Here is a 6,211-nt window from a genome sequence, read left to right as displayed (position 1 = left end):
GTGCGTGTGTGTATGGCAAAATGTGGTCCTGTAGACAGGTTCAGTCGAGCACCACAGAATGGAAAAAGCTGTCTGCTGCTGTGTGATTTGGGAGAAATTGAAAATGAAATTAATTTCATATTCTGTCGTCTGAGTTGAGAAGCATACTTTATAGAAAATATATTTCTATTCTGATCATTTCTTTTGGTTAGATGATTGACGATATAATGGACTATATGCTCCAGAAAAGGTGGAATGTGTGGTAAACTAAATCTGGAAAGCCTGCAAAACAGCAAAACATGTACATTGTGTGACAAAGTCAGGTGGCTTTGTTTTGTAGTAGGTTTGCATGCACGCATATTGCAACATCATGTTTGGATGTCTGGTAAGCCCATGTGGGCTGGGCACCTTGAGTGCATCATGGCTTGGAAATCAAATCCAAACTACTGGGTTGAGCTGGCGGACGATTACTGCACAACTTGGTGATATAGCGTGAGTGTCCGAATATGAGCGGTTATTGATGAAGCTCAACAAATGGGCTGTCCAGATTGTGACAAATGTTGCATGCCTTCAAAAGAGGCAAATGTGAATGCAGGCATACATTTTAAAATCCCATCCTGGGTTGTCGACTCACAATTACAGGGACACACAGTTGTTCCCATCTCAGCATGCCACCAAAGGCATAATTACTGCGAGTGCATTTCGCAGAACAAATATACAGCCAAAGAACATGTCATTCCTTGGCTCAGCATATCATGTTCTAGCTACTGGACTCTTTGTTCTACACAGGCTGCCCTGTCTGTGCCTGGCCCAAGCACATTTCTTTGGTTGGGGCCTCCCTCACGGTTTTAAATTTGGCTGATTTTCATGTTTTAACTTCACTTTAAGGATTATGGATCTCTATATGCAGAGAAAAGTCTAAAACTGTTTGAGCTCAGATGAAGTGCCGCAAACGGGGATTTATCATTTATCATCCGTTAGAATTATACTGAAATTCGAATCAATGACTGATGTGGAGGTTGTGGAGAGAATTTAGAAGTTGTAATACCCCTAGACGTAGGGGGCGCTATCGGCATCAAGCTTCTTCCTGGACTCACATGCTATAAAAGCATGTGAGGGGGGGGGGGGGAGTTCGGGGTCAATCCCTAGGGACAGGATGGGAGCGGGGTTGAACCACAGAGCTTTGTGTGACTTTGTTTTTGTAAATAAATCTTTTCTAATACTTTTAACTTCTAGTTTTATTGGTTTTTATTAAGTTAGAGTTATAATTTTACCACAAGGTCCCCATCAGTCATTGTAACACCATCCTGTGGCTGTGTTGCTCATTGATGCGCCAGCAGTCATCCAGTCATCAGGCCTACCCGTGGCCAATTCCTTCTCGGATGCTGCTCAGTCAATTTAGGGCCGGCCACCACAGCGTTCATTTCAGTCCCTGAATCTGAATCTTCCATTGGTCAATCATTAGTCCCTCCAGTCTTTCAGCAGTGCCTTTCCCCCCTCAAATGTCACCCTTTTCACTACCTTCTGTTCACCAAGATTTGCATTCATCTCAGGTGATGCCTCTACATCAGAAACCTTTGTCACCTCCAGCTGGTAGAAGGCATGTGCATAAAGTGGAACAGTGTTTCCCAAAGACTGGGTCGCAGGAGATTTTATTTGGGTCGCCAAAATAAATTAGCAGACCCCCCCCCCCCCCCCCCCCCCCCGGCCCCAGTCTTTTCCAGTATTTAAAATGAGTATATTATTTTACTGATGACTGATGAGAGGAAATAAAACCCTACCTAAATGCATTTATTTGGTCTCAGTACATGCAGAAAACGAGGTTGTGATTTATCAAACGTTTATCTCTTTGAAATGGCTGGACTATTCAAGATCATAAGTGATGCGTAACTGGCAATACAAATCGTCAGGTGCGTTCATTTATGCACAAATCTACGATTTATAGATAAGGCCTGTTTTGAATTGGGTCGCTATAAGGGTTTGTCATTAAAGTGGGCCCCCACAAAAAGAGATTGGGAAACACTGAAGAAGGCCCTTCATTCCCGAACCTCACCAGGGAAGATGACATGCAGGATTCTGAGTTCCTGAGCTTTCGGACACTGGCTCCATACCCAAATTCTACGGGATAATGAAGCTTTTCACAAACCTTACCACTAGTCCAAGGAACAAGTGGCAAAGGGACAAACATTCAGGCAAATTTCATAGCGACGATTGTAGACCCCCAGCTACCAATGGCTTTGGCCTGTTGGTAAAGACACATCCTACCAAGCAAAGATGGCCACATCCAAACAGTTACCATCAAGGAGAAATCCTATATCAGGCCTGTTTCCCATCTGGTCCCACTTACTGCCCTCCCAGATGACCAACTTGACCTCTGCCAGCAATTATTAGCCTGATTGTGCTTACATGTTACTGTATCTCCCTCCCATTCCCTTTGACTTGTCATGGGGTGGTTTATATCTCTCTTGTCTATCATACTGAACAGCTCGTTCAGATGCAGCCAGAGATGCTCAGTTTGGTGATTCTCTCCTTTGCCAGACGAGCTAGACCTGCTAGCAGCAGCAATATCACAATCAGATAGTTAGCACATCCATTACAGTTATAGCCATGGCTATCAGGACTGTCAAATGAAACTGAGATTTATGAACTGTGACAATGAGTACTACAATTTTGTGGCTTGTCTACACCTTTCTAATTTAATTAGCCAGTCTTGAGCAGGATTTAATTTACAGTAATTGACCACTGCACTAACAAACCACCAGTTTGGGCACCCTAAATGCAGAAGTGACTCTGGACCTGTTAGCGAGCAGTCCCAATGCTAACGTACTGTGCTGTTTTCGTAGTGCGGTGGGCAAAACAAACATCTGAATTACTCAGTGCAAAAAGTACTTGCGCAGAACATCTATTATTTAAATCCTATAATATGCGAAGTGTCTGTGAGTGAGTGAGCAGAATTGTGTTCGGCCACACTTCTGCCATTGCACGTGCGATCACGCTGAATCTTTCGGGAAGTGTAACGAGCACACACTTACCTACAGTAACGGAACCAGATTTTTGAATTAGGTAAATTAGGGACGATTAATGGGCAAAAATGGTTAATTAGTGGTCCAAATGAGTCAATGCAGGTTCAGCACCATGGAGAGCTCCATTTGTTATAGCTACTGATGGAGGTCACCTGAGTAGAGGAGCAAAGCTGAGGGGAGTTGGAATCAGCAAGGGAAGTGGACTATGAAAACCTCTGGGGAGGAAGAGGAGAGGCCGCATGCCAACTCTGTGAGCGAGGTCTGACTAAATGGCCAGTGATTGTGTGCTCCAACAGGTACCAGAATCAGAACTATAATAAGAATGCAAAGTGTGTGTGTGTGTGTGTGTGTGTGTGTGTGTGTGTGTGTGTGTGTGTGAGAGAGAGAGAGAGAGAGAGAGAGAGAGAGAGAGAGAGAGAGAGAGAGAGAGAGAGAGAGAGAGAGAGAGAGTGAGTGAGTGAGTGAGTGCGGAAAGAATACCAAAGAAATCTAGTAATCTCAAGTTACTTTGATTAATTTTTACTTCAGTAGAAGTGAAATTACTGGTGTAAAAAAGTAGCTAATTTAAAATGTAGGCTACTCAGAGTAAAAGTTACTTCGTTACTTTTGGGGGGGTTATATCATCTCTCCTATGCAATAAAAGGTACAAAACATAGAAACTCAAACTATTTTTTTTTTTTCACTTTCTTCAAGTTCATCCTCAACTTTAGTCTGCAGAGGTGTTTAGTGTTTTCTAATTAACTCATTATCCGTTTCCATCTCCAATGTATTCTCGTTGCTGTCTGACCATCGTTGTACTTCTGGTGAAGTCTTGCATAGCCTACTTGTTTGCCATCCAGAGAGCTCTGATGATCACAGTGCTTCCCACCCACAGCGTAGGGCCCCTCACTCCTTTGCGATGATGTCATCTGGTGACTTCTAGCGAATTTTTGCTTAGCCAATACTTACTGTGCTGGGAAACAATTTGTCAACACTGGCAGGAAGGGTCAATCAATCAATCAATCAATCAATATCCTTTATTTAACCAGGTAAAAACTCATTGAGATTAAAACCTCTTTTCCAAGAGCGACCTGGCCAAAACGGCAGCATAAAGACAGTTACATCAATACACACAAACACAAAATAAACAGATAAAATACAGTCAGTCACACACTCAGAAAACAATTACCGTAGTGAGGTTACACTGCAGGGCAATCACAAGAGCCAAGATAACTAATTTATCTGTCTCTTAAAATTTACCTGAATTCCCCCAGAGTTATAAGATTAGATAATTTCAAGTCCTTCTGCACATCATTCCAGGTAGAGGGTGCAGAAAATTTAAAAGCCTTTTTACCCAGTTCAGTTCTGACTCTAGGGACCTGCATCTGAATGATGTCCTGAGAGCGCACGCCATAATGGCTGAGGTTTCTACACATATGTAAACAAGACATGTAGGAAGAAGCCCAAGAATAGATTTATAGATAAAAGTCAGCCAGTGAGAGAGTCTACGGAGTGGAGGAGCAAAGCTGAGGGGAGTTGGAATCAGCAAGGGAAGTGGACTATGAAAACCTCTGGGGAGGAAGAGGAGAGGCCGCATGCCAACTCTGTGGGCGAGGCCTGACTAAATGGCCAGTGATTGTTTGCTCCAACAGGTACCAGAATCAGAACAATAATAAGAATGCAAAGTGTGTGTGTGTGTGTGTGTGTGTGTGTGTGTGTGTGTGTGTGTGTGTGTGTGTGTGTGTGTGTGTGTGTGTGTGTGTGTGTGTGTGTGTGTGTGAGAGAGAGAGAGAGAGAGAGAGAGAGAGAGAGAGAGAGAGAGAGAGAGAGAGAGTGAGTGAGTGAGTACAGAAAGAATACCAAAGAAATCTAGTAATCTCAAGTTACTTTGATTAATTTTTACTTCAGTAGAAGTAAAATTACTGGTGTAAAAAAGTAGCTACGGTAATTTAAAATGTAGGCTACTCAGAGTAAAAGTTACTTTGTTACTTTTGGGGGGGTTATATCATCTCTCCTATGCAATAAAAAGTACAAAACATAGAAGCTCAAACTATTTTTTTTTCACTTTCTTCTCGTTGCTGTCTGACCATCGTTGTACTTCTGGTGAAGTCTTGCATAGCCTACTTGTTTGCCATCCAGAGAGCTCTGATGATCACAGTGCTTCCCACCCACAGCGTAGGGCCCCTCACTGGAACTCACTGGTGACTTCTAGCGAATTTTTGCTTAGCCAATAGTTACGCTGCTGGGAAACAATTTGTCAACACTGGCAGGAAGGGTCAATCAATCAATCAATATTAATAAGAGTCTATGGACGGACAATTTGCAACAGCATACAAAGTGCAATGATGTACACGATAGCTGCAGTTAGTCATAAAGCGCAAAGCACAGTGGTACACCGTGTCCAGTTTCTTTAAGTAGGCCTACTGGTCAGGAGCATTCATGAAAAGCACATCTCCATAATCCAACAAGAGTAGAAAAGTTGTCGTGATCAAGTGTTTCCAGACTTGAGATGAGAAACACGATTTATTTCTAAAAACCTAATTTAAGCTAACTCAAATTAATAACTCATTAACTCAAATCAACTCTCAATAACTGTCAAACTAGATGAATGATGAATAGTTTGACAGTTATTGAGAGTTGATTTGAGTTAATGAGTTATTAATTTGAGTTAGTGTGGACCAGTGATGTCACTGGTCCACACTTTAACACTCAATAACTGTCAAATTAAATGACAGACTTCAAAACCGTTTACAGTTTTCTGATATAGGCTACTACTGATGTTCTAATGATACGAAGCTGGTTGAAAATGGGCGGAGTGTTCCTTTAACTATGCGTTAGTTAATGCTTACTAATGCATATTAATGCTTATTAAGCATTAACTAACCATTCATTTAGTGACCCTTGTTGTAAAGTGTTACCATTTTATTCTATTTCATTGTGTCTCTTCATAACGTTTGATGCTTATGTTAATATTTTTCCATGCCTGAGTATGAGCAACTGTAGCATGTCCTAATTTCCCCTCGGGATCAATAACGTTATTAAGATTCTGATTCTGATTGAAGCTTGTTTCTCCCAAATCATAAGCAGGAATGTGTTTAGGCTACATCCTTGATGGTGAGCATTTTGCCAATAATTCCTGAAACTGCAATATTTTTGAGAAAGTGATGCCCCTGGCCTCAGCACTCTAGATTTTTTCCTAGATCAAAAGTGTCCACGGCCACGCCCCTGTC

This window comes from Poromitra crassiceps, assembly GCF_964638095.1.
Source record: "Poromitra crassiceps genome assembly, chromosome: 5".
In the NCBI taxonomy this organism is placed as follows: domain Eukaryota; kingdom Metazoa; phylum Chordata; class Actinopteri; order Beryciformes; family Melamphaidae; genus Poromitra; species Poromitra crassiceps.
The sequence above is the reverse complement of the archived record's forward strand: the minus strand, read 5'-3'. Positions refer to the sequence as shown.